We start from the raw sequence: 26,924 nt of genomic DNA, 5'->3' as shown, positions 1-26,924 counted from the left end.
CTATAGAGGGCCTCATCTGCTCGGTCTTCCTGGTCGGGTGGTCTGTAGCAGACCCCCACTGTAACGTCATCTGTCCCTGACCTCCCTTTAATCCTGACCCATAAGCTCTCGGTCGGCTCCTCATCCATCCCCAGGCAGAGCTCCATGCACTCCAGCTGATCATTGACATAGAGGGGGACACCCCCTCCTCGTCTCCCCTGCCTGTCCTTCCTAAAGAGTCTGTATCCCTCCATCCCAGTCATAGGAGCCACTCCACCACGTCTCTGTGATGCCAATAAGATCGTAGCCCTGCAGGCGTGCGCACGTCTCTAACTCCTCTTGTTTATTCCCTATGCCACATGCATTTGCATAGAGGCATTTAAGTTGGGCCCCCGATGAAGCTGTCTTACTGGCTGGGGTTCCTTTGTGCTGCTCTTTAGGCACTCTCCTGCTGACCTGCGATCCTTCTCCAGGCTCTGGGCATCTATTGCTGGCACTGGCATCAAACTGGTAGGAATGCGATGGATTGAGGTTCCCCTCCCCTGGCAACTTTAGTTTAAAGCCCTCTTCACCAGCTTGGCAAGCCTATGACCGAAGGTGCTCTTCCCCTTCTCTGACAGATGGACCCCATCACCCCCCAGCAGACCAGGTTTCTCAAAGCAAGTCCCATGGTCTAAGTAGCCGAACCCCTGGCTGTGGCACCAGTCGTGTAACCATTAGTTGACTCGCCGGATTCGACTGGCCCTTTCAAATCCCTTCCCTTTGACCAGTGGTATTGATGAAAAAACTACCTGCGCTCCAGAGTCCCCTACCGCCGCTCCCAGGGCTCTGTAATCCTTCTCGATAGTCCTCAGACTGCTCCTGGCGGTATCACTGGTGCCCACGTCCAGTTCGTCCAGCAGGACTTTTCTTGACCAGACACAACCCTGCCTGGCTCGTGAAATACAAAGAGCTCTCAGACTACAATGATTTGGCGACATGCGTATCTATCTGAACCAAACTGCCTGGTGTTATTTATGCAGCAACATAACTGTCCTTGTCCGGCACACAGGATGGGTTCGTGGGATCGTAAGCTGTGACAGGAATCCAGCCTTCTTTATGAGCCTGCCAGTTCCCCAGTATGTGCACAGCACTCTGTCAGTAACAAAAATAGACATGCTGCCTACGGGTGGATCTTAAAAATATCAGGACGCCCTTGGTAAGGGAGAAGTGTATCCTGGTGACCTTGAACGTGGTACTCTCCCGCCCAGGCACAGAGCAAAGAAACTCCCCTCCACCCCACAAACAGCTGCATTTTTTAGAGGCCGGGAGAGGAGAGGGAGAGCTGAGCACGGGGAATTACAGCGGATTTTCCTTCAAAACAGAGACACACAGACACAAAGCTCTGCCAGGGGGAGGCTCTCCCTTAGCTCCGGCCTTGCAGCGCCGCGGGAGCCTGCCCTACCCCGTTCCTCGCCGCTTAGCCCGGTACGACCGGGTTGGGCAGGGCGGCGAGGCCTCGGTGCCGGGCACGGGGGCGGCGGTTGGAGCCGGCCGCGCGCCACCGGCCGATGGGCGGGAACGCCGCACTCCCCACAGCCCGCTGGGGGGACTCCCGAGAGGGGAAGGCTGGCGCGGGGCGGAGCGGCCCATACTGCCGCCGTGTCCGGGGAGGGACCCCCGACCCGCAGCCGCGCCGCCGGGTGACCGTGCCGCCCCTCGCAGCCTCCCAGGCAGCGGGGTGCGTGTAGTACCGCGGGACTGCCGACCTCTCGGGTGGACGTGGAGTGCCAGGGCCCCGCGGGGCTCGGGCGGCCGCGCGGAGGGGCCGTCTCCCCCTCCGCGGCAGGAGCGGAGTGCGGCGGCCCGGAGAGGGGGCGGGGAGGATGACTTCATGCCGCCGGAGCGCCGTGAATTTAGGAGCAGCAGCTGCCGCCGCCGGCGGGATGTGGGGGTGAAGTGACAGCGGGAGCTGCCGTCGGCTGAGGGAGGGGCAGTGCCGGGCCCCCCGCTCCGCCGGGCCCAGGGGCTCTGGGCCGCCACGAGCAGCCGCTGCAGGAGGGAGTGAGGAAGATGCGCTGAGCCGGTCGCTGGAAAGGTAAGCGGGAGATGCCGGGGGCGTGTGCGGGGGCGGGCGGCGAGCGCTGCGGCGCTGCCTGGCTAGGGAGCCGCGGCGCTGCCGCTGCCAGCCGCCCGCCTCGGCTCGCCCAGCTGCTGGGGCCGCTGCCTGTTGCGAGCGCGGGGAAGGCCGGGCTGGCGGCCCGGCAAACAGCCGCCGTGCTGCGTGCGCGCAGGCAGGGTCTGGAGCTGTGCTCAGGCGTGTAGCTTCCTGCTCCTTCCTTCTCGTGTGGTTCCCTCCAAAAGCAGAAAGGCTGCCCTCGCAGAAGCCCCACAGTGTTGCATTTTACCTTTTATTGCCAGGATGTGCGGTGGCTCCGTGCCAGCTCTCTGCTCAGCAGCCCGGGCTGCTTTCTTTACCCTTGTCAGAAGAGATTCACTTGCGTGGAGGGGGCATTTTGTCTGTGGCGTAGCACAGGACGGGCGCGGAGGCGGGAAGGACTGTGGAGCACTGCGACAGGTGCAGGACTGCGCTCCGGGTTTCCTCTTGCTCTCTCTGGTCCGATATGCGTTCCTCAAGTGACGGGGAAGACATCTTAGGGCAGGTTTCAGGGGAACAGAAGCAAAAAAGGATGTCGTCTCACTTACGCTCCGCGATTTGGAAGTCGCTTCACAGGAAACTAAAGGGAATGTAGAAGAAGTTGGAGAACCAGCCCTTATACCAAAATGGATTCTGTTGACTTTTTCGGGGTCTTCTGTTTGTGTTTTTTTTCCTTTTTCCATTTTTATTATCTAGCAGAAGGTTTGGGACAAACAAAATAGCAGCAAAATTCAAATGCCTTTGTTTGCTAAATGGAAGAATTAGTGAGTTGCTCTTCCATGATACCACCTTCAGAAGTGGAAAAACAAGAGTACATGCAGCATTGTAGCTTGGCCACTGACATTGCACACTGTGGTACGTACACAGGTCTTAACATTAGATGAATGGTCTTTTGGAATTGGGTAGAAGGGGAAAATCTGCCTGGCCTATGTCTCTGTCTGATATGTTGGTGATTTTTGGTTTTGTTTTTTCTTTGTTCTGCTCTAAAAAAGGTTGCTCTAAAGCAGGCATGTCAATACAGGAGGCTAGGGTTGTCGTGCAGAGACAGATCATTAGAATGAACACTATCTGCATGTAGTGATGGTTAATGGCTCTGTGTGGTTTGGTTTGGAAGTGAAAACAATGATTGTGCCTCTGGGAAGAAAGGGATAGGGTATTAATCTGTTCTTAATGAAAAAAGGAAGCAGGATATTGGAAGCTGAAGGTTATTTTATTCAATGTCTATTTACTTGTATGTTCATCTTAAAGAATCCTGTTATTCTATGCGTTCACAGAGCAGCTCATGCAGTTGTGGGATCCCCAGTTGTGGTTGAAGCCTCTGGTCATGGTGCTAGAGTGATAAAAGTAATACTTAGGGAAGTAACAGACAGTTGCTTCGTCTGTTGTCATTATTTCTGGGAAGATATTTAAATACATGTATTTGCCTTAGTACTGTTGCTGGGTACGCAGAAGGCGAATGATGGCTACAGAGACAGGAATGTGTATAAAAGACAATTGAGGCTTCACAAGGCTGAGACAAAGAGTGACTGGTGAACTGCAGTGTCAGAAATCAGTTCAACAGACAAACTTTTGCTCTGAAGAACAGTCATTAACTATGACCCCGTATAAGCTTGTTCCTTTTAAGCACTTCATGGCACATCCAATGTATACATTTCAAGCTAGAAAAAAATTCTCATTCCATCAAACCTGTACCTTTCATCTACCAAACATTTACTTTGTTCCTGTAAAACACTTGGGAGCCCGAGTTATGACATCTCTACTGTTTTTTCCGTTCTAAGAAGAGCGGTTGCAATGTTGTAGTCATTTGCTGATTTCTCCTCTAATTACCTTTGACTGGAAAAAGAAACCATGTAGCCGAGTTCAGATACTTCTTATATTAGTCCACCCATTCTGCATAAAGTCGATTTCTTCACTAAAGAGAGCACCAAGTAATGGTCTCCCACTCTGTTGTAAATACAGGGTAGTATGAGTACTCGCTAATGTTGACACAATATTAGCACAGTAAATTTAGCTGTTTGTGCTTCCTGGCAAACCTAAATAATGTTTCAAAAGACTGTTAGTTAACATTTTTTTAAAACAATGTGGTGGCAGTGATGAAGGAGTAGTTGACCAAGAGCCATATATTACCATAGATGTGAACGTACATCTGATTGGTTTGACACTGAAAACTTGAATTGCTTTTGTTTTTATCTTATGTGTACTCCAAAGACAGGTGGTGTAATCATGTAAAATGCAAGAGTGCATGTGTCCATTAAAAAAAATGTATATATATAATTATCAGTGTGAATTCAATTCAGTGGTGTAACTGATGTAAATCCACTTCCTACAGACTTCTCTTCCAGAACTCCTCTTCCTCCTTCTTTTACAGTAACTTCCATACCTCTGCCAAGCAAAGAAAAGTATCTTTATTGTGGTTAATCTGGGGCAACAGCCCCGCTGACTGGAAGAACAGCCTAGTTGGCCAGCTGGTTGATGCCAGACAGACTGGGTAGCAGCTGAGATTTAGCTGCCTTTTCCTCAGAGGGTCTGCTATTTTGGAACTCTTCATCTGGGTTAGTTCTTCAAATTTGTAAGAGCTTAATTATCTTTGAGATTTCTAGGCCACAGTCAGCCTTTGAACCAGCAGGTTCATTTGACCAAATTTATGAGTGGGGGTCAGGTGGATATGTTTGCATAAGTCTTGTTTCCTTAGGAGAACAAACTGGAAAACCCAGTAACCTTGAATGCACCTGAAGTTGCAGAGGTTTGATTTCACTCGTGGTCCTTTCCAAGGGCTGAAATGAAACAGTTCAGTTAATATATTTTCTCTTATGAGAATGTTTAAAGCTGATGTTTCTAAGCGCTGTTTGAACTAACTGAAATAACCACATTCCAGAGCAAGCATGTAATTTTTCAGTTATGTTGTTACTAGGCTTTGAGTTGGTTTATTTTCCCCAAATTAAGAATTCCTTAAAGGAAGTCTTGAGCAGGGTGTGAGTGGACAGATATTATACAGTGAACTTAAGACTATGTACTTTATCACGTGCAAACAGTCAAGAGTATTTTAACAGTAATGATACCATTTTTTCTTCTGAAGAACAAATGTATTGACACTTTCTAAATGCATGCCCTTTATGTGCAGTAGCTAACATTTCTAGGTGAGAGAAAATATCCATCTGAGAAAAAAATGCCAGGCATAATCTTAAACTTTGTCTCCTATTATGCAGATGAATTTCATATTGGACTCTTTAATTATTGTTAATAAAAGATCTTTATGTGAGTGAACAGTCAACTGCAAAGGTAGCAATTGTTAAGGAGAACTAAGAGTTTTATCCATTTATAATATAATACTGGTAGAAACAAGACAGACATCTTTTTATCTTGTATTCAAGATTTACTCATCAAGTAAGTCAGCACTTCACAACCCAGGTAATGAGCCCATGAGTTTAATATCTGAAATAAGGAGATAGAAGTGCAGAGTTCATGTATGTTTCTTGCAAGAGCAAGCTGATTTAAGCCTTTCTCTTGAAGAAGACTGCATGTGACAGCAACACAAGCATGAATCCATTCATATGTATGTCCTGGTTTCGGCCGAAACATTTATATGTATGACATTTATATGTATGTCCTATCCCAGCCGAAACCAGGACAATGTATTAATTTAATAATACATTGAGAGACTAGTTTCAAGGAAGTCTTCATGTTGTATACTCTTACAAAATTACTCTATTAAAACAACATTATAAAAGAAAGGATCCGATTGTACAAGAACTGTATGCTTCCAGTATATATCCCTGTCTTTAAACTTAAACATATCAGAGAAAGTAACACAGAATGGACTCTCATAGAAGAGTTGGTGCAAATGTCCCAAATGACAGACCAAATAATTTCATTTTTCTTCCTTTAATTCGTATGATAGAACCAATAAGATGATAGCGTTCTTTGTCCTCCCTAACATACTGAAAATACGCTGCATTTCTGAGCTGGTTGCATTTCTATGGTGGTAAAATGATTCCAGGCTATCTCTGCCCTTCTTCCCTGGGTGAACCAAGTATAAAACGTGAACTCTGCAGAAAAGCTGCAGTGGAAGAATGTCCATGTCAGCCAGGGTGTAGTTCTCTAGTAGAATTTTTTTTTTTTGTTTTCTAACCTTTATTAAAATGAATTTTAATATTGGCTACATTGCCGTTCTTTGCTTTACAGGATTTACAGGCAGTTTAACCTGCCCTGTGTTCAGAAGTGCTTTAAAGCAACTGGCTGGTCTTTGCACAGTTATGCATCCCTTTCTGCACAATGTCCCAGTGATTTGTCAGATATGATAGGCAAATAGGTCTAACTCCAACACACAATTTTGGTTTCTCTTACTTTGACTGCTTTTTTTGTCACATCTTTGTTCTAGCAGTTTTTCCAAAAGGCTCAAAGGTATATCAAAGTTATCTTGGCAGCTGTTAGCTAGCCTGTAAAATGTGCTGCAGCTTTAATGAGATCATATACACCTCAATATATCTATATAATTATGTATATTATATAATATATATATTTGCTAACTATTCACTCATTTGCCTTCTACCTCCTACAGAATTTCCACTTACACATATGGTGAGTACATAACTGTGGTGAAACGATCTCACCACCTGTTGTTTTAAAATAGCGCAGATGCTTATTAATGGTCCTTCCATGATACTATTTATAGTACACGTTAAACCTCACTTAAAATACTGTGGATCATATTGTAAAGGATATTATTACTTCAGCAGCAGTCTTAAATTGGTTCCTGTTCAGCATCTCTACTTGTTGATTGTTCATAGGTAGGAGAGAGGCAAACTTCACAGAAGAGTCAAAGCTATGATGCTTAATGAGAAACCTGTCAGTGAGTCCTGTACCAGGTGTTCTGTGAAGATGACCGCTGCTATTTGGATAGCTGATCAACCCAAAGAACTGCAAAAAGTATGAGAGCACCGATTCTCTACACTCAGTCTTGAGCTCAGTTGATGTTAACTCCTTCAGACCAAGGCTCAAAAGCAGAGTTTTCACACTTCAAGGCAAGGGAAAGTAAATAATAGCAGAATTAGCAGGCTTAGAATCATAGAATCATACAGGTTGGAAAAGACCTCCAAGATCATCGAGTCCAACCGTCAACCCAACACCACCATGCCCACTACACCATGTCCGTAAGGGCCTCATCTACATGTCTTTTAAATACCTCCAGGGATGGTGACTCCACCACTTCCCTGGGCAGCCTGTTCCAAGGCCTGACCACTCTTTCAGTAAAGAAATTTTTCCTAATGTTCAATCTAAACCTCCCTTGGCGCAACTTGAGGCCATTTCCTCTTGTCCTATCGCTAGTTACTTGGCAGAAGAGACCAACACCCACCTCGCTACAACCTCCTTTCAGGTAGTTGTAGAGCGCGATGAGGTCTCCCCTCAGCCTCCTCTTCTCCAGGCTAAACAACCCCAGTTCCCTCAGCCGCTCCTCATAAGACTTGTGCTCCAGGCCCTTCACCAGCTTCGTTGCCCTCCTCTGGACACGCTCCAGCACCTCCATGTCCTTCATGTAGTGAGGGGCCCAAAACTGAACACAGGATTCGAGGTGCGGCCTCACCAGTGCCGAGTACAGGGGCACAATCACCTCCCTGCTCCTGCTGGCCACACTATTTCTGATACAGGCCAGGATGCCGTTGGCCTTCTTGGCCACCTGAGCACACTGCCGGCTCATGTTCAGCCGGCTGTCAACCAGCACCCCCAGGTCCTTTTCCTCTGGGCAGCTTTCCAGCCACTCTTCCCCAAGCCTGTAGCGTTGCCTGGGGTTGTTGTGGCCGAAGTGCAGGACCCGGCACTTGGCCTTGTTGAACCTCATACTGTTGGCCTCGGCCCATCGATCCAGCCTGTCCAGGTCCCTCTGCAGAGCCTTCCTACCCTCGAGCAGATCAACACTCCCGCCCAACTTGGTGTTGTCTGCAGTCTTGATCAAGAGTGTCTCGTAATTTTCTTTTTTTTTTTTCCCCATGGAAAAGCCTATTCTAAACTGACTAAACTAAATTTATGTAAACAAATGTTTCATCAATTCCCTGTTTTCTTTGTCCAATCTACTGAGTGACTTGGATTCTCAACTTTGCTTTCAAAGAATTTCTAGAGTTCTGCCTAATATTTCCAGTCTGTAACTCCCTAGATTTGTTTTTGAAATTTTTTTTTGTCTAACCTGGTCAAAGTATAAATTAAAAATCCATTTCTACTTTGAAACCATCTATCCATAAGCGGACCAAGACAAATTCTTGTTGTTAAGTAGCAGTTTGCTATCATTCTCACTTCACTGAGATGTAAATTTAAAAGGGTGATCAGGATAAACAGACCCTGCTACTTTCAAACTTCCCAAGGTGCCTGCTTCGAGGCACAGAAAGTTCTTGATATGCGCATGTTGCTAGTGAATTCCAAGAAAACACCATTATACACTGCAAAGAATATATAACAAAAAAAGAAATGAAAGATGTGTCTCACTTAAGTTTAGCAAAAGTTCTTAGGAACTATTAGGGTGCGTATCTTTTTTTGGGGTGTTTTTTAAGTAAATTTTTAAAATGAAATACATATGGAGACTTTTTTTTCTATGGTGCATGACATTTGGCATTGATTGGTTGGATTTTGTGTAGCTAGTAAATTAAAAAATAGTTGTTCACACTAGAATGGTGACTGTCAGATGCCTGTTCAAACTGTATAGATATGGACAAAAATCTCTTCTTACTCAGAAAAGCTGTGTGGCATATCACTATAGACCTAGCCTGTAAGAATATAAATCTGCTATTGAAATAAGACCACTGGCAAAATTCCAGTAAAGCATGCTTAGAGAAGTAATGCATAAATTAAATGGAGTAATCATCTTTTGATACAGTCTCCCAGTGTTTAGTGCTCAGCATTGACTAGGAGGTTCGTGAGCTCAAAGTAATGTTTGCACTATTACGTTTAATCGCAGGGGGCATTGTGTCCTCACTGAATGTGTTCGGTTGATCTGATTTATATTCTCAGCCTCCACGGTATCCTTTGGCAGTTATATGATTCAGTGCACGTGGAGTGTAAGGAAGCCTCTTTGTTTTGCCTTAATATTTGTGGTCTAATGATTTAATTGGGGGCCCTTTTAATTGCCATGATGTAAGAAATGTTAAACAATTGTTTCCTTTTCAGTTTCTCACTAGTCATGATTTCACATATCTATCACATTCTCTTTTTCTTCAAGAACAGAGTCGTCTTGGTCTATGTACTCCTTCTGCACATGTAAACTCTGTTCCATATCTGATTGATTCTTTGTCACTTTTTAATATACTTCCTGCAAATTTATTTCTGATGTGCAATGGTCAGAACTTAGGAACTCTGCTTTGTAGCATGGTAATTTCTGTTTCTGTTCCATTCCTTTCCTAGGTTTTTTTATTATGCATATTTTTCCAGTTATTAATTACATGTTTCAGTTGGGCTAATCTTTTGTTTCCCTGTTAGGTTCATCTTCATTGTAGGATCAGTACAATAGTATGTTTGCAGCGAGACTGGAAGGAACTGTTGCCATTAGCAGGAGACATAAAAGTTGATAGCTGGATATCAAAAATGTGCATTTTAAATGTAAGAAAGAACAAACTGTAATGTGTAGCCTTATAAACCAAGAGAGATTCAGTCATAAACCCTTCCTTTGTTTTGTTGCCCTTGTTTTAAAATAGTGGAATGATGGCAGCTTTACTGATTTTGGCTAACGTTTGTGAGCTCAGACATGGCAAGCAGTAAATAAACGAGAACAGGATTCCTTAATGCATATAAGAATTGGAGCGTGTGAAAAAAATTCAGCCTAAAAGGCAGGCATAATGTGAAACTTTTTTTTTTTTAAATAAAAGCCTAAAAATAGACTGCTGCATTTTAAGTAACTGTTATTTGTAAGGTCTCATGGAGTGAAAGCGTGATAAGAGATGTGAATGGAGTATGCATGAATATAGAAGCTGTATGACTTGAGAAATAGACATAGCTTATCAAAATTGATTACAGCATGCCTTAAAAGCCTGAGGACACCACAGCTTTTTGTCAATGAATTAAGCCTATTTTGTCATATATTTGTTTATATATAGGCTACTAATGTTTACGTTCAGTTCTTAGACAAACACTAAAACCTTTTCCAAGCAGAATATTTATCCTGAATAGGGACTGCTCTAAATTATCCTGGATAGCTAGAGGCCTTGTTGAATGCTTGATGTGTTTATTTGCCTGCAGGGAGTTCAGGTGTTGATCTGCGGAATGGCAGCTATAGTATTATAAGGTAGTAAAGAATTGTATAATGCCAGTGTCATTCACTCTGAGTGACAATATGCAAAAATAATGCCACGACTGCTACGTGTCCTTTTAGAGTGTAATTTTTGTATCTATACTTAATGTGGTACTACTAGGCCCTGACTGGGGCAATGGCAATATTCTCTTGAATTTTACAAAAGCAAAAACACTGATAAATGGTGAAAAACAGGTTCACAGCCTTCACCCATCCCCAACACACACACAGAGCATCTCCAGAACAAATAAAGTTTGAATCGGTTTTTATAGAAGATGAACATGATAGGCATGCACCCGGAGGAACACAGATACTGTATAAGAAATTTAAGTGTGTAACATCACTTCCTCACTGATACTTTAGTGTTCATTATATGTTCATGTAACAATAGGCTTTTAATATATAGAAAGCTAATAATGGGGAATGATTTCATTAGCACATAAGGAAGGAATTGCATGAAGATATTTTGCATGGTATGATGCATTAGCTAATTGTCACTTTAGGAGAAGATACTTTTCAATTGTACACTCTGCACATTTATACAATTACTGTACAGACCAAAAAGCAAGAAGAAGCATTTCTGTTATCCTTTTTCTCAGATACTGGGAAATGTATTATTTATGTAGCACCTTTCATCATGGAAGACCTCAAAACACTTTACAGTGCTTCCATTTTCATTGACAAAATTTGCAAGTAAGGGATGAAAGCTGTTATTTAAACATTGTTTTCCCACAGTTGTAGAGCTGATAAGACTGCAGATCAGGGAGCTATTTATGCTAATCTCCAGAAGAAGGTACTGATTTCTGACGGCTGCTGCAGCACACTGAACCATGCTATTTCCTTCCAAGCAGAAAATTCTTTCCTATCACTTTTGTGCCTCATAGAAGCAATTTTTGAAGGCCATTCATCCGTTACAGACCGCAGCTCTGCTTCTTAAGCAGTGTTTCTAGTGGGACAACACACTATGCAAATGTATTTTGTGTAAGTTTACTAGATTCTCCCAAGTCCACTCTTTGTTAGCATTTCTGTTCTTCCATCCTTCTCTAGCCTTCTTGGCCTGGCTAAGCCAGGCACTGGTACTCCTTTTGCAAGTATATTTTTTTACTGAATTTTGTCAGTAAGTAAAACTTTTGAGCTTGTAGTTGGGTCTCTCTTGGTAGCACAGTATTTCATAATTGTGTTCTTAACTACTCTCATACATTTATTTGGAGACTAACAGATTGCATACCTTAAACAAATGCATGTGATTTCTTAAGCAAACTACACAACAGAATTCCAGAAAGCACTGTTCCGGGGTCAGCATCCAAATTACTGCCTATCTTCCTGTGGTGGTATGTTGCATTAATTTCCTACTGCAGTGGGAGGAAAAGTGCCAAAAACGTTCCAAGTTTCCCCTGCTTTTCAGGCTGTGTGATCTGAGCCAATTACTGAATATCGTGTGTTCTTTGAGCCTTAGGCAGCACCCAAGCACCTCATTTTGGTGTCTAGGCATGCTTTTGGCAAGTAAGGTCTTCTGTCCAGCTCCTGAAAGGAGCAGTTGCCTGTGTCTCTGTGCTTAGTAGTGATTCATTACACTCTTCTCTCAGGGCTCCTCTTCAGCATCTTCTTCCATAATTCTATTCTTGTATGAATTTTGGTGACAAGCATGGGGTTTTTGAGGGCTTTTTGTTTGTATGGAACAGGTATCAGCAGGATCAGAATCACAATCTTTGCTTTAAGTTAAACAGTGTGAATGCTGCTGAGCACTAGAACGGTTTCATATATGACTGTTAAACTGTTGCCAAGGATTTTGGTACATTTTTGGTTTGTGTCAACTTGTTCTCCTGAACAAGTCCAAAACTTGGTCTGCAAATTGGTATGGGTTAGGTGCCATTTCCCAGTAGGTAATTTGAATGTTTTGAAAATAAATTCTCCTATCAGAAGCCTTTTAGTTTACCTGATTTTCCCTTGGTGTGGTTGCTGCTGAGGCAGGCCAGACTTTCAGCTAATTTGTCTGGCTTTTCTGTGTTCAAACTGATGAAAACAGGGCAAACTTTCTGTGCATCCTGTGAGATCTGTCTTTCAACTAATGTTCCTTCTGTGACGCTCTTCTTGAACACTTACTTAATCATATCTGCCGTTTGTCCTGTTGAAGGAGTTTCAACTTCCCATGCCCCTTTCTGAAATATCTGCTCAGAGACCGGTAATTCCAGTGAAGTGTTCTAATTTATCTCTATTCTCTGAGCACATTTGAAGGCCTTGTCAAGAAAGGCAGATATACAGAAATAATTTGGAGTATCATGGCTTTCATAGTAACAGTTGTAGAGGCTTTCAGTATTTTACTCTCTACATGTGTTTATTTTGTGTTAGTGTGATGTGAAAATCCAAGAGAAGTCATAGTTTATCACCTCAGTTTTGTCAATTCTCACTATATAGTGGTAATTTATAAAAGTAATTAACATTCTGATAAAAGTGGCCAAAATACTAGGCTTTTATTTTCACCAAGGGTTGTCTCTCTTAAGAGATTCTTGTGTAAATAAGGACATAGATGTGGACAGGCTGGAAAAGAAAAAATAAATAGAAGTTAACTGTCACCAGAAGAATGAGAGAGTGGAACTAGTGAGAGTCTTTCTGGATAAGTCAAATATAGGACTTAAAATCTTCTTATTTGTATACGCATACTAATGTCGATATGTCAGTTGTTTGTCCAGTGGGTGAGTTTTTCCCTCCTCCTCCACACAAAGTGCCTTATCTGTGGAACTAATGAGTGTGAGACCAATATGAGGAAAGAAGTAGTTCCTTTTATAAAGATTAATAATAGCAAAATTCGAGTAACCAAAAGTAAAGGTAGCTGTGATCTCTACTCTGAACTTTTCCTCTCCTTTTTCTTTTCTGCATGTGTATATATTTGGGTGGTAGTCAGGTACTTCTGTCTCACAGTTTGGGCATAAAGACTTCTTACAAACTAAGGAACAAAGGCATCTGTGTTGGGTTTTTTGTTTTGTTTTTCTTTTAGGTTCCTACTTTTCTCTCCAACTAACCAGCTCATTTAAGCTAAAATCTTACACTTGGCATGGAGGCTGTTTATATTCAACCCAGCTGATGTATCACTAAATGAAAAAGTATTCAGGGAAGCATGAAAAGATTCAGTAGGATTAAATAGTAAAGCATAAGGGTTTATTCAATGCAGGAGCAGCCTTTGAAAGTTAAAAGCAAGCTAAAGAAAGAGGCATTATTTGTGGGAAGTTAAGATGTAAAATGTGAATCAGAAGAAAAGATTCTTCAAATTTTTTCAGCTACTGAAAGCATTGAATCGGAGGTCTTCAGTTTACAAGTGATCAAGTGTAGAGATAGAAAAGAAGCGTATTAAGGATAGAGTAAAGAAGAAAATGTTGAAGTGACTGTTATGCACCTCCCCATAATCAGCTGACTGTGAAAAGGGTCTCTTCTCTTCTATCCTTGAGTGTGGTTTTAGACATTTGATTAGAGTTGTTGATTATTTAAGGTGGCATGGATGACATTTGAGAGTGAGACATAGATGAAGTCAGTATCCATGTGCTTCTATAAGTAAAGAAAATTGCATGCAAGGCCTTGCTGAATGCTGGCTTGTCTGTTAACTGAAAGAGCTAACTTTCACAAGTTTAATTCAAGTCTTCTTCCTTCAAGCACTTTATTGTTCAAAACCTAACCAAAGCAGAACATAGGTCACTTTCTCTATGTGTGTCTCCTTCCCTATTTACTGAATGCTTCAAAAGCTTCATATAGAACTTAATGTAAACACATTCCGGCTTTTGTAGTCACTTGCTTGGTTTCACCAGGGAAATCTGCACACGACTATATCTGACAATAACCAGTAACTCCTGAAGGATCCTTTGTCGTCCTCTGAAAATCTTTTTGTCTCTGAACACAAGAGGAATAAACCAAGACTGGAATAAACTCTAAAATGCCAAGCTGAGTGCCTCACCATCTGCACTTGGATCATCCACAGCACACCTACTTGGACTGTGCACAAGTACATATCCTTTCCATGGAAACTGGAATGGTGATGCAGAGAATGGGAACGCCTAGGTCTCATCCTGACATTTAATCATGACAAGTCTGCAAAGTACTCGTGAAACATGCGACTTTAATGTAACCGGGATCTCTTTTTTTGGTCTCACTGACTGGCATGTTTTGCTGCTTTTTCTACAGGCAAGCTTTTTTTGGAGTTTCTTCTCTTCTCAAAATGCAGAAGCTACTCTACTACCTGCACTGAGCAGTACTTCAGCCCTTTTATTTGCTGGAGCAGCTCCAGCAGGATCTGTCAGACAGTATGGCTTAGCCCTAGCTCTCTGATGAAAATACCTGTTCTGGCAAGTAATTTCTATTTCCACAATTGCTTGGAAGAGGATGTGCTTGGTGCTTTCTCATCTATCTGAAGCAGAAGGAAAAATACATACTTACACGTGAGGCTTGTCTCAACATGCAAACGTTCTGCCAGTTGCTTTGAGGGAGCTAAAATGGCTTTACTTCAAATAACATATTTCAGAAAGAAAGTAGTTTACAAACTTGTCATTTGTAGTCTTCACTATTTGAAGTGCCTTTCTGACAAGATACTTCATATAATAACTGAAATAATTTTAACTCCTTCCTCAAGCTTCTTAGGAGAAGACATAGGCAAGAAAGAATTTTTATCTCCAAGGGAGATTTTTCTACAAGCCTTTGATGAAGTCCATTTTTTTCTGTGGAAGTTCTATGGCATCCTTCTCATCTTCTAATGACATCTGTGACCAATTTGCTCATCTGTTTCTGTAACTATGCTTATATAAGCTACCAAAAAGCTACCTTCTTCCATGCTCCTGTACTCTTCACTCAAATATTTTGGAATAGCAAGGAAATTACAGGAGTCAAAAGAAAGCTAATATAATGTCTTTTATGAAAAAGGATAAATATAATGACTTAGTTACCAAGGTCTATTGATATCATATGAATCCCAGGCAAAAAAAGTAGAAAAAGTGATACTCTTTTCACTTATAGCTTTGAAGGGCAGGATTATAATTAATGCAAATCACTGATGGTTAATGAAAAAAAGATCCTGTCAAAGAGACCTTGACATGCTGGCTTTATATATTTTGGAGGTTACAAATTTGTCTAAAGGAAATAGGCTTAATAGTGTATTTTACTTGATGAAAACTGACGTTAATGCTGTTTCGTGTCTGCCAACTTAAACACCTCTTGTATGTTACCTGCCAGGCTTGCTAGTTAGTTCCAGATGCCAGGCAACATGGTGGCAGATAGTTACGGCAGAACATACGATGTATTAAGTTCATTACCCACTGGGACTTTTTTGTACTTGTCATATAGGCGTGATGAATGTCTTCCCAACAAGTTCATGGTGGTGTTTAGATCAGTACTGGCCCAGACTGTAAGCAGCTGCTTCTGGATTCACTGTAAAAAGATTTCTAAAAGATGGAGTAGTTACAAGAGTCTTATCTTCTCAGAAAATACTGATGAGTATCTATCTGACAACGAGTCTCTATCTGATGACAAATATCTGGTTTTCCCTTTCTTGCTTAGTCTCTGCAATGGTCTGCAATATTTGTGGGTGTTCCCTTACCTTTCTCTCTCTTCCCTGACCTCCCCCACACTAAGAGAGAAAAGCAAGGGGGAAGTTTTTCCTACAGTAGAAAGTAGAAACAGAAGAATTCAGAAGTGCTGTAAAGAACTGTGAATATCTGGAGAGCTACATGATTTCATACAGCTTCCATATTTTCCCAATGGAAAAATTTGTTTTCCTATTGATAACTTACCTTGACACACAAACATTCAATCTTTCTTTTAAAATAAAACTTTGAAACCAAAGAAATGCAAATTAGTTTACTTGTTCAAAAGTGTTGGTAGTCAGAATGTTGTTTAAATACAGCAAATTTGTCAACAGTACCCTAAAATACCTCTTTATAAGGCTCACTAAGCATGTTTGTCAGATTAATTCAAAAACCGCACAAAAAGGATTAAGAGTTCTCAAAGGCCATCTTAAATACCTGTAGGACTAATGGTTTTTTGGCTGTTTGTATGTAATGCATCGGTCTTCATATTCATTGCAAATTTATGTATTAAATCCACCAAAATGATCACTTTCTTGCTGGAAAACTATGAAACTGTTGAAACACTGAAACTCGGCATTTCTGTTTCTTTCCATATGACTCATCACTTTGTTTGCCTCATTTAAATATTTTACACCTCATTAATTCCTTGTGATTACATTGTGTGTCTTGGTTCTTTCTGCTTTGTACTGGACAATATGAACTTTGTTTTGTCATTTTGCTTTTTGAACTTTGGTACAGACTGTTCTTCACTACAGCTCCTTGTTCCATCTACAACAGGGGTAAAACTCCTCCAGACATCAGCATGTTGCCTAAAAATCAAGTGGGGGCACGTTATTTTCCCTAATTCTCTTGTAATAGATATAATGAAGACTTGACTGCTGTGAAAACAGAAGACTGCCAGCTGTGCCATATGCATGTTATCTAGTAGCATGAAGAGAACCTCTTGTGTAAGTTGCAGTCAGAGGATGCTGACTGGGTCTTTCAAATTAATTATTGAAAATGGCATGAGAAACACAAGAGGAAGAAATGTGAACAAAGTCATCAATCATAATGAGTAAGATCTTTTGAAGAGTCTCTGAAAAGCAGCTTTTAAAAATATAAAACAACAAAAAAACAACAAAACAAACCCCTAATTTATAAACTAGTTTTTCAGTGCTGTGGCCAGAACTCCATATGAGAGTTGCCTTTGTAGAATCCTTTGTCTTCAGCCTCTAGCAGTTCCAACTCACTCTGTTCTTGTACCCCTCCCCTTTCTTTTTGTTTTCTTTCCAAGGACAGAGATGAACGTCAACTCTGTGCTCTGGACCATATGTATACTATACATCTATTGCTTTTTTCCCTAGCTTCTTTTACAAATCCATAGTTCAAAAACAAACTCACTCAAAAGCTTTAAAAGTTCATAATTGCAATATACTAATGAGGAAACGTCACTGCAAAAATGCATTATGATGTCATTTTTTCCAGATGCTGCTAACAGATGGAATGTCTTACTATTTTTTATTTTACTACTTCAAAAATTGATTTTAAAACGAGATCTTATTTCAATGCCTGCTTGCCCTGTGTATTCCTAAGGCTTTCTCTTGTGTGCCAGTTTATAATGGAGATCATTGTTCTGCCTTCTGTAGTATGCTACCAGCTTGTAGATAAGATGTACATGTAAGACTTTAATTAGATAGTGTCGTGGTTTAACCCCAGCCAGCAAAAATAAACCCCACGCAGCCGCTCGCTCACCCCGCCTCCGGTGGGATGGGGGAGAGAATCGGGAGGGCACAAGTAGGAAAGCTCCCGGGTTGAGATAAAAACAGTTTAATAATTGAAAGAAAACGAAGTAGAACAGTAATAATAACAATGAGAACAACAACAATAACAGAATACACAAAGCAGGCGATGCACAACGCAACTGCTCACCGACGACGTGTCACGAACGGGGGGGGGAGGGCCCCCCCCCCCCCACCTACCTGTTTTTTATACTGAGCATGATGTCACATGGTATAGAATACCCCATTGGCCAGCTGGGAACACCACCCCGGCTGTGCTCCCCCCTCCCGGTGCAAACACCGCCCAGCAACAGCCAAAAGCATCGATGGGCCATCAATGCTCCTTTCACACTAGACCCAAAACACAGCACACCCCAAGCTACTGGGAAGAAAGTTAACTCTGTCCCAGCCGGAACCAGACCAGATAGAATATGTATATGTGTTAGTAGCAAAATACATAGCAGTGTTTCTCTTTCAGCTATCACCAAGCTTAAGGCCAAAGAATTGCAAATTTAGGAGTTAAATATGCAAATCTTCATCTTCTCTTGAGAAATTAAATATTTTTGTCTGTATGGGTAGAATCTGATGAGAATTCAACCAGTGAAAATTCTCCAGTAAAGTTAATTAAAGCTGGTATCCTGAGAACACTTTGCATTAATTTTGTATCAAATTATACTCCTACTTTCTGCAACCTTAATTAATCAAATCTTAATGGTTACTCAATCTGTAGCACTGTTCTGGGCTTAAAAAATGTCAAGGGGCATGTTCCTAATTGAATATTGGGATCTGGGGAGGGGAGGAGTAGATATTGGTCCCCTTTTCCAAAGGGGGAATAGGCTCTGAAGTCTGAGCAGGGGGAAGAGAAAGAGGTAAAGGGCAGCTTGTCCTTAAGGACAAGAAATGGCAGCAGAAGGCAGACAGCAAAGTAATTAACAGGTCTTTCTCCAGAAGAGAAAATGGCCTTTACTGTGCCTAATTACACAGACTGTAATTTAAAACATGCTGTCTTGATCTTGATCTCACAGTTGGATCTTTCAGTGCCTGGTTTATGCAGGCAGTCTGCTTAAATTTTAGGCCTGTGAGCAAGTAAGTAGTCTGTGCCTGAGACCACAAGCTGAGAGGACTGATTGCCTTGTGAAGAGTTAGGACTCTCATCCTTAGTGGATTAGTGTTGTAGATTAATCCTTTGTAGACTAATGGCTTTGGCCTGTAGTCTTAATGTTTTGAATTGTACCAGGATACAAAGGAGTATCAACTTTAGTCTAAACCTGGGCTGTTATCCTCTAGCAAGTAGAGAGCTAAAATCTGATTTTATAAACTGTGCAGATATGTGATTAAAAGGAAAATATCTAGTTACTTGTATTATATATCAGGAACAAGCAAGTCTAGAGTAGGCCAAGCTAATGTCAGGGAATCGTCTTGCAAGACTCAGTTGTGTGTACAAGTTGAGAGCTGTATTTCACCTATGACATGGTGATAGTGACAACTTTAAACTCGCTAATCATGGATTAAACTGTTTCTGTCAACCAGTACCCTTTGCTTCTACAGTGCTTTTAATGAGACTGGGCTCTTGAGCCAAGAAAATATCTGGGAACTACATGTACCTTTTAGAAGACTGAATTCAAGACTGCAATCTTTCCTATTTTACTTAAAAACTATAAGCATCTAGAACTGCTGGTCAGACTCTATGTGCATAGCATCTGTCTCTCACATAAGACTGTTTATGATCTGGTAACTAGGACTCTCTGATCCTAAACTCACTAAGAATGAGGCAGTGGTGTGCCATTGCAGTCATTTAGACCCCTGGGTACAAAAGGGACACTGACATACCCACTCAAGTTTAGTGGAGGTTACCAAAACCATTATGAGGCTAGAGCACATGATGTACGAACAGGGGCTGAGGGAACTGGGTTTGTTCTGGAAAAGACACTACAAGGAGATTTAACTGCACTACCCAAGGAAGGGTTATGGAGATGACATAGACTTTTCTTGGAGGTGTACAACAAAAGGGTAGGTGGCAATGGTTACAAGTTGCAATGAGAGAAATTCCAACTATGTGAAAGGGAAATCTTTCACTGCGAGAATGGTTTAGCATAGGTTGTCCTGGTATAGGTTTTCCGAAGTGCCTGGGGAACCTCCACCCTTGGAGATACTCAAAATTCAGCTGGAGTCTCTAAGCAACCAGACTGAAGTTTGAAGTTAGCCTAGCTTTGAGCAAGCGATTGTTGAACTTTATGGCCTCCACATGTCCCTTCCAGCCAAAGTTTTTCTATGATTCAAAGCGATCTGTTGATTTAATAGGTGTGACTATACAGACCTAGCAGTCCTGACTCAGGGTCTGAGTTTAACTTAATACTTTCTATGTGGAGGTAGGGAAGAAGAGAATCTCATTGCTCATCTTCCATATAATAGCCTCATGTCAAGGAAGGAAGAGACCTGGACTCCAGACTGTCCTCAGCCTCAAGGAACCTGAACCTATGTCCAAGCAGAGGGTAGAACCACCAGTGTAAAAGGTATGTTGAAACTGGTTTGTTGTGTACAAGCACAATTGCTTTCCATCTGGTCCTGTGCCTTTTTGCAGACAAGAGGATGCCTGACTCTGTGGTCTTATGATTTGTATGCCGAAAAACAGGAAGCGTCCATTTCTGGATCATGCTCCTTAGATTATTTTTGTTGTTTTAATTGACTCTTTTAATTGAAGTGAAATATATGAGCAGTTCTGGAAGTCATTTTAGCTCTAGGTGTTATGCACAAGACAAGCTTTTCTGTCACTCAATGCTTATTTCACAGGAATAAGCTGATCTAAGATCATGCAAGAGAGAGAGCTTGTTAGATCTGCCCCGCAGAAAGTGTCCAAATGCAGCAGAGCAATACTCAAGTGCCAAGACGATATGGTTCTCAAATTTCTATGTGAGGAACAGAGCTATGGCTGGTATTCTCCTGAACCTGTAAGACATGACCACAGTATTCTTTGTGAAGAGATTGCTTCTGTTTTTCTTATGCTGCCACGTGAAGTGAAATTCTTGCTAAGACAATGAGACAGAAGCCAAATAAACAATTCCATATTTAGGTGTTAATGAGTTGTCATTGTTTAATGTACCTTACTCTGGTGCACAAAAACACAGATATGTGACAACAGGCATTGCAAACTAAACTTATCCTTCTATCAAATCCACTCGTGTAGAAGATATTCAAGAAAAGCTCCATCACGTGCTGAAATCTGTGAAATCTAAAGCAACCTTGGGAAATAAATTAATTTAAATTAATAACTGTATATAATCCAAACTGTACTGGTGTGGGACAAGAAACAACAGAAATCAAGCAAAGAGTGTAGAAGTTCATGACTTTTGTTATTTTTTTGTGTTAGTTTGGTTTTTTTTATTGTGAATGTTGCCAACACTGTTCTAAGAGACCTTGTAGCTTCCTCTCCTGAAGTATATTCACTTCCAACAGCTGCCGAAGTCTTTCAGCACAGACTTGTTAAGGAAAGCTAGTGAAAAATACTTGTTCTGGCTAGAGAAAACAACTTTTTTTCTGAGATTCAGAAAATACGGTATATTTGCCAGCATTGTTCCTAGTGTCATGACATGAAGTAATCACTTTATATAGAGCCACCAGTTTTTTGTCTAATCATCCTGCATCATTATAGTTTATACTTTGGTTTTATCTGTTTATGATTCTTGCTTTCTAATAACAAAACTAGCATAGGATTATAGCTACTAAATTCTATGTTGATCTGTTTGGTGTTAACCATGATCAACATGGTATTTTCGAGACTTCTTCACAGCAAATCGAAATAGCCTTGCCACATCACATGTTTTTGTCTCTGTGTATTTTAAGGAAAAAGATATTCAGCCTCATAATAATATACCAAGTGTAATTTTTTTAATGAAGCACATGAGCTGACTTAAAGCTATTTATTCTTCTACACGTACCTAATCAGCCCTTTTTTTCTAAGAACCTACCTTCTCTTCATGTAGTATCAGGCATGGTTCTGTCTCTGGAGCTCCTCTGCCCTATTATTGTTTTTTTAGAGTGCCTGAGATTAATAGGAAGAATGCAGAAGAAAGAACCTAATATGAAGCTGAACAGAGCAAAAATTGTCTGAGTCGTAAGGTTTAGCTCTGAAATACTTGATTACTACTGTTGTAGCATCTGAAAGATATAACGCTATGCAGCTTCATGAAAACTTTATGCGGTAACATTAGAGCTCACTGGACTATTTGATTACATGCTTAATAATCGGACTAAACCTGTTTGCCTTTGTTGGCAATGTAATCACCATCTGTATTTGATCAAATTAGAGGTGGTGATTTGTTTTGTTTAGCTTATCTGGGTTTTTTTTGTGTGGTCATCTTTTGTTTTAGTTTCTTTTTTCTTCAAGTTATCATTTAACTGGTAAGTTGTCAGAAAATGTTTCAAATAAGCTTCATTGGGTAAGAAGCATTTGTTTGGTGTTGTGTGTGATGAGTGGGAGAGGTGTAGTTGTGTTTTTCCTGAGAGTGTGGGAGTTTTGTTTGTTTTTTAAAAACAAGCAAATACCCTTTTTTCTGCTTATATTCCTAAGGTGAATATGGTGTCTGCCTTTTTCTGTGCTACTGTTTTTGTCATGAGGATGGCATAGCTCTTCTTTTTAATCTTATCTTCAAATAATATCTTCTTTCAATTGTCAGACTTGGAGAATCTGTGCACCTTTACACACTCTCTGTAGTCCAGTTGTATGTTTTTTGTTGTGGGGTTTTTTTTTTAAGAAGGAAAAAAAATCCTTCTGTATTTATTTTTTTGTGGGGAAAAATTTGATTGTTTTTATTTCCTGTGAACCCACTAGCTTTGGTAGTCCCTTAAATGGTATGCCAAGGTATGGCAAACAGGAGAATAATTTACTTAAAAATAGCTTTAATGGACCTAAGAATCTTCACGTTATGTAATGTGATACATGTGGAGTTTTAGGCAAATAGCCAAATTCCCTTTGACTTTACAGATAGGTTTGCCTCGTTTGGCATACAAGTCAAATGGCTGAAAGATTGGTAGTGATTCCCAAAAAACACCTTGGCACATGTAGATCACTGCTGTCTGGATACAAATGTGTTATTCCAGTAATGACATCATGCAAAATAGCTTTGTGGAAAGGAAGGGACACATGCCAAGACATGTGGATTCAGCAGTGCTTCACACAGAAATGAAGTGCCCAGAGTGTGTGAGTCTTCATCCAAAGGTCAGCTCTGGGGAAATCGTTTTCTATTTCAATCAGCTTTCCAGATTCTTGATTTTTTTTTTTTTTTCCCTTTCAGTGTTTTGCATGTTTAAACTTTTTTAAAAGTTTATATTTAATAATAATGGAATTAAATATTTAAAATTTTCATTTATTTTAATATTTGAGTATCAATATTTGAATAATCCCTGCAGGGGGTTGAGCAAGAGTGGCAATATACAAAAGGGGGAAAATATTGCTTGATTCTGAAAGTTATACTTAAAGATATTTCTGATAAAGGGTTAACAAGCAAATTGCTTAGGAGGAGGAGGAGCATTTTGGAAAGAGATTTAAAATAGAAAGACACTGAGGCTGAGTAGGGTATAGTTAAGGTCTCTCTCATCTGAATGTTATTTCACTCGGACTGTGCTGAAAAGCTTTTCTGAAATGAAGATACATCTTGTCTTTCCATTTTTAGTTCAGCTCTGATTTCATTGGAGGCTATGATGAAAACAAATACGGAATATTATCTGTTATGCAAACATCAATACTATTTGTTTGAAAATATGGTGCTGTTTCTGTTGGATCATGAGGAGGCTGTAGGTATAAGGTATGTAGTAGCAATGGAAAATTTTGTTCAAGGGAAGGGTAGAAAAGATCATTTTTCGTGGTTGGGATGGCAAATTTCAAAGACATTGCACTAAAAGTTAAAATTTACTTACCGAAAGGTTGCCTATGAAGCACATGTTCAATGAAGCTTATAATCCAGTGTAAATAGTCGTGTTAGAAAATGTGGGCATTAATTGCCTAGTAGTAGAAAGAAAAATGTCTTTGTCTTCTCCCCACCATCCCTTTCTTCCCTTAATGTTTTTTTACAGTATGGGTGAATTTCTGACTCGGCTGAAATCAGTGGTTTTTTCTTCAACTTCAGGTCTTGAAGTTTGCACTATATCTTCAAATTTCATGGGTGGTGTCCTAAATTTCAACATTACATTAAGTCAAATTTTCAGAAGTGATAAGAGGCTTGGGCTTGCTAGTTTATTTCACTACTTAACCCAAGATACTTTTTAAAAACGTTGGTTCTTACTAATTTCTGAAGCATGAGGTCCTTTGTAGTATCTCATGTTGGTCATCTGAAACTGAAAATACGAGTCTCTCTACATACTGTGTTCATTCACCCAAACTTGGCCTGTTACTTGCATACAGGCAAGTGTCTTCTTTTTACCTATTGTTCTTGTGGAGTATTTACTTTTTAAACAAGCTAATCAATGCTTAGAGTTAACCCACAAGCAAAACATGTCACCTCTTGCAATGTGCTTGCATTCTTGGCACTTCTTGCTCTTCAGGGAGGCATTCATTATTCAACTGAATAATGTGGCGTGATCTTTTAAAAACTCGTAATTTTACTTCTATAGTGAATGCTTTCTTGGAAGTAGCCTATGGGCTTGAAAAGATCGTATATACTCCTCCTCTACCTTTCTTGGTACAGAAACCTAAAAATGTCAAAGTTAATCTCATGTTTAAGTTATTTTAAATAACAGAGAAAAGATTCCTCATCCTCTGTCATGTAAAACAAGGGCTTCAGTCTTGCGGAAAAACACGTTGCTTCTGGTGTCTGTAAAAGTCATGGCTACAATGATCATGATCTTTGAGAGCACTGAGATTTTCTTGGTCTGTGATGGTGAAGACTGGCGAGTAGAGAGTAGTGCCTTATTATCTATCTATTAACATACTTGCCACATAGCCTTTGCTTGGAAAGAGACTGCCTCATATCAGCTGTGAGATATCAGAGACGTGTAACGGACGAGATCATTGCGTGCCTCTGATTTCCCATTCTGAAGTGAAAGCAAGTGACAGAAGGGCAGTCTCAGCAATTAGCGAAGTTTAAGGAAGACACTGGAAAGCATAGTAAGTGCTTCTCATGGCCATTTATATCCACTTAGTACTTGTGATGAAAATGAATTGTATTGGTGGGTATACTGGGTGTTGCTGTCCAGGTGTTGGCAGTGAGGTGGCTGCAGGGGTGGCCTCTGTGAGGAGCAGCCAAGGCTGCCCCATGTCAGACACAGCTGGTTCCAGTCAGCTCCACGGACCCGCTGCAGGGCACAGCTGATCCTAGCAGCCAAGATGGTGGTGCCTCTGGGAAAACATATTTAAGAAAGGGCAAAAAAACTGCCACACAGGTGGAGGAGGAGGAAACAAAAAGAGTGAGAAACAGCAGAGGGAACACAAAGGTTGAAGGAGGAGGAGGAGGTGGTGGTGGTGGTGGTGCTGCTGCTGCTGCTCTAGGCACCAGGGCAGAGATTCCCCTGCAGCCTGTGGAGGAGACCACAGTGGAGCAGGTATTTGCCTGCCAGTATGTGCCACACCGGAGCTGCCTGGTATTTCCTGGAAGAACTGCAGCCTGGGGAGAGCCCATGCTGGAGCCCGTGAGAAAAGCCCAGGGAAAGGACCCATGCTGGAGCAGGGGAAACGTGTGAGGAGGAAGAAGCAGCAGCAGAAGAGGAACAGAACTGCACCCTCCCATTGCCCATCATCCTGGGCTGCTGGGTGGTGGGGAGGAGGTAGAGCAGTCAGGAACTGAAGGAGTGAAGCTGAGCCTGGGAAAAAGAAGGGGGTGGAGGGAAGGTGTTGTTTTAACTTGTCTTTGTTTCTCACTATCCAAACCTAATTTAATTGGCAGTAAAGTAATTTTCCCCAAGTCAAGTCTGTTTTGCCAGTGCTGGTAATTGGTAACAGATCTCCCTGTCTTTATGTCGACACACTGGGCCTTTCATCTTATTTTCTTCCCCTCTTCCTGTTGAGGAGGGGGAGTGAGAGCAGCTGGGTGGGGCATCTGGCAGCCAGCCAAGGTCAACCCACCATAGGTGGTTCTTTAAAGCTAATTATTTTAGGTAACAAAAAATAGTTTTTTAAAATAGACAAACATTTGGAATATGAGGCAGTTCTTGCACTGCTTGTAGAAAATCTACTAAGCTCACAGAGTCTACTGGTAAGTACATCTAGATACAAGTAGTTATGCGGATGGAGTGAATATTTAACAGTACCCATCTCAGCAGGTATATCTATGTATATTTACATGGATAGATGAGGTCATTTTCAAAGTTTCCTGACCCTGATGACTCACTGTTGTATAGGAAACCTTCCTGGTATCTACTAATTTTCTCTGGTATTATGGTCCTTCCCATGTTCATCTAGGTCCAAAGGTGGACAGTTTTAGTTGGGATGGGGTAGAGGCTTACAGCTAGCTGTCAGCATTCCAAGATCTTTGCCAGGAGGAATAATGGTTATAAAGGAGGTTCCTTCCTCTTCTTTGCCAGGAGGCACTTAATGTTGATTGCTTCTTCCTGCTTAGTCTTAGAGTCCACTTGGGTTTATTTTTATGCACTTTCTTATCACAGTCTGCCTATATGTCTTTTATCTTCATTGGTTCTCAGTTACTTAATTATTTTTTTCTCTTCATTTCTAAAGTTTAGTTTTTACTTGAACAAGGTACTTCTGTAGTGACTATGACAGATGCGTGTGTGTTTTTCTGTTGCTTTAGATTGGGAGCAACATCTTTTATACAGTTATCTTCTTCCTCTTTGAGGTTATACCTGCAGCTTGCCTTTTATGGAAAAAATGGTACCCAGAAACTCAAATCTGTGGGTGATTCTTATTCTTGAGGGGTTTTTTCCCTTTGCCAGGGTTTCAGAATTGAAATAATTTACTCACATATGCGTTCTTACTGTAAGCAGTCAGCTGGTACTTCCTGTCATTATCCATAATACACCAGCAGGTAGATAAAAGGAGGGATTCTGTGCTTTGCACAGCCTCTGAAGGGTCAGGTAAGCTATTCAGGTCAAGTATGGAAGTACTCATGTGATCTGATAGCATGAATTCCTCTCAGGAACTTTGTACAGTAGTAAGGGTTTCTGTAAGTTCTTCTGTTTCTGCTCATACCTCTGTGGTTTTGCCCATATCCAGAAAACATGGCTTGTACTTTATTGCGTTTTGTTGTTTTTATGCATGTAGGAAGAACTGTGTG

At 41.2% G+C, this 26,924-nt stretch overlaps 1 protein-coding gene across 1 annotated transcript in view; it reads left to right on the top strand.

Annotated features, from left to right (window-relative positions):
- The first annotated feature begins 2,032 nt into the window (after positions 1 to 2,032).
- Positions 2,033 to 26,924, top strand: part of PKIA (cAMP-dependent protein kinase inhibitor alpha) — a 44,735-nt gene continuing 19,843 nt past the window's right edge. The window contains exon 1 of the mRNA XM_075141612.1: positions 2,033 to 2,056. The gene's annotated coding sequence lies outside the window, so the exon portion shown is untranslated. The remainder of the gene's footprint in view (positions 2,057 to 26,924) is intronic.

Source organism: Calonectris borealis, chromosome 2 (genome assembly GCF_964195595.1).
Source record: "Calonectris borealis chromosome 2, bCalBor7.hap1.2, whole genome shotgun sequence".
In the NCBI taxonomy this organism is placed as follows: Eukaryota; Metazoa; Chordata; class Aves; order Procellariiformes; family Procellariidae; genus Calonectris; species Calonectris borealis.
This window is presented reverse-complemented; position numbering and strand designations above follow the sequence as displayed.